This window comes from Sinocyclocheilus anshuiensis, unplaced genomic scaffold (genome assembly GCF_001515605.1).
Source record: "Sinocyclocheilus anshuiensis isolate Anshui unplaced genomic scaffold, SAMN03320099.WGS_v1.1 scaffold1364, whole genome shotgun sequence".
Lineage (NCBI taxonomy): Eukaryota > Metazoa > Chordata > Actinopteri > Cypriniformes > Cyprinidae > Sinocyclocheilus > Sinocyclocheilus anshuiensis.
The window spans coordinates 320,387-322,862 of record NW_015544238.1 but is presented as its reverse complement, the minus strand read 5'-3'; the positions used below and the strand labels follow the sequence as shown (position 1 = coordinate 322,862).

At 37.4% G+C, this 2,476-nt stretch overlaps 1 pseudogene; it reads right to left on the bottom strand.

The window, feature by feature from the left end:
* Positions 1 to 1,587, bottom strand: part of LOC107697606 (probable carboxypeptidase X1) — an 18,160-nt pseudogene extending 16,573 nt beyond the window's left edge.
* Positions 1,588 to 2,476: the final 889 nt, after the last annotated feature.

The window sequence follows — 2,476 nt, the reverse complement described above, 5'->3', positions numbered from 1 at the left end:
ATGTAAACAAGATCTTCTCCGCATTGATGTTCTTTTTCCGCAATATTTTAATGAACAACGCGGCAGCGCCGCATCTAGTGGCTTCAACTGGATAGGCTAACAAAGACATTATAATGCAACGACACTTACATCGTCATTTTATCTCGTGCGCCACTGATAAGGCAGCCTGATGCACACCTAAAATTCGAATGCAACGTTTTTGTATTCGAATGTGGATTTTTATTTTAAATCCGACGAATATTCGAAATTCTATTTTTTTTGACAGCCCTAATAGATAGATAGATGTTATATTATTAATGCAATTATATATTATATTATTAGCATCATTACCAAAACTGATTGTTCTTCACTTTCTCTTGTTTTCCAAACTCCCCATTCCATTTAAAAAAATTATGTATTTGTATATTGAAAGAATTCTAATTGCACATTTTATTGCAGTAATTTTAAAATGACAATTGCATTAATTGTATAAATGTTATAATTATAAAATAAAAGTTTATATTTTATAATATTTTATTAAAAATATAATTTTATCAGTGCCTAAACATTAATTTCCAAAATGGGAAAGGAGAGTGTCACATTTACTTGCCAAATAGGCTACAGGTGGTTCTTCATTTTCTTTTGTGTTCCAAACTCTCCGTTCCACGTTTTTATCGATGTTCTCATTAAGGTCCTCTGTGTTGAAGCGTACTGGGGTGGTAGTCGTTTTTGTGGCTGGTAGTGTTGGCTTCACTGTTGTTGGTTTCAAGACTTTCGTGCTCACCTCAGTCCATTTCACTGTGGGCTTCAGAGTTTTCGTGGTTCCCTTAGTTAGTTGACTCGAATGGCTTCACTGTTGTGTGTTTGGGAGCCCTGGTGGCCGGAGTGGGTTTAAATGTTGTGGCTTTCAGAGGTTTGGTGCTTCCCTCAGTGGGTTTCAGAGCTCTGGTGGTCGCCTCAGTGGGTTTGACCGTCTTTGTCAGTCTGCTTACCTTAGCAGATGAGACGTTTCCATAAGTGCTGGTGGTCCTGGGTTTAATACGTGCTCTCACGCTTCCAGTTGCAGATGATGGCTGAGTATAATTGAAATGATATGATGCAGTTGTAGCTGATTGTTTAACCCTTTCAGTGGTGAGTTTAAAATATTCTAGCGGTCCCCCCAGAGTGAGTTTTTTTTTAAGGCGACCTAATTCAATTGGAATGGATTGTTATTGCTGCTTCCATAGACATATGTGTGTATTTTACAAACCCTAAATGTATTGTTTTACTAGTACTCATGTGTATTTAAATGTCGGAAACCTAAAATAAACATTAGGTGGTTAAAAACACTGCATAGTTGTGATAATATGACAAGCCCAGTGCGCTTGCCTCTCTGGCCCAGTGCCAGCTAAAGCGGGAAAGCACAGTTTGAATTTGGCAGTTATGTGACGTCACCGGACGTTCTAAATCCCATATGTGAGACCGATCTTACTCCCAGGGGCACGGAAATAAAAGTCCCATATGTGGGACCGTACCGCTCAAAGGGTTAAGAGAAGGTGAAGTGGTTACTCCTCCAACTAAAACAATAATAAAAGTTAGCAAAGATAAAAGTATAACGGTTGGTGCCATGGTTCCCTATTTAGTCCCTACTGTAAAATCTCAGCCCAGATATGTTGCTCTATCTGAACACAGCACGCGCCACTAGTGTTGGAAAGCAAATGTGAGGCCATATTACTGTGAATAGAGGGAGAGAGAGTTTGAGGGGGACATGTATGCCATACTCTTGTATTTGCTGGCTTCGCATTTTTCTCGTTAGGTTTTCTTTCCCTATGTTTTCGTTCAAATATAATATTTTGAGCATCAATCCATATATTGTATATCGTTTTAACGGTGTCTTTCGTATTGTTTTTCCCACTCAAAATAGAAGTTGAATGCTTCTGGTCCCAATTAATGGGAGCAGCGCGCCATCTCGTGGCGATCACAGAACAGTCTGGTCTGACCAGACTGTTTTTTTTTTTTAATAATTTGACTTTGATTAAAAATGGGAAAACACACGCGTTTTGTTGTTTGAGACCTATTAGGTATATTAGGCGCTATTGTCTAACATAAAATTAACCCAGTGTGATTTAGGGACAAAAATGTCTGTTTAAATGTCTGCACAAATGTCTTTCTTGGCTGTATTCAACAAAATCACACTGAGAAAATGTATGACATAATCTGTTGGATTAATATTCAGTCTATTCTAGTAACTATTTTTAATCAGCTGATTTTAATTACTAGTAACATAGTATTTGGCTGTGTCCAACATTTTGCATGCCACCCTGTTAAAGAGTAATTTTACATCATTTTGAAAAATGTAAAATTCCTTTTGTGACATCGAAGAAGTAACATGACTTCTGCAGCATGGAGGAAATTAAAGGACTTTGTTACACATTTTGTGTAGAATTCATTATGATATTTTTGCTGCAAACCCCCATATGGAAACTTCCGTATGGAAAATGTCAAGAATTTAATTGTC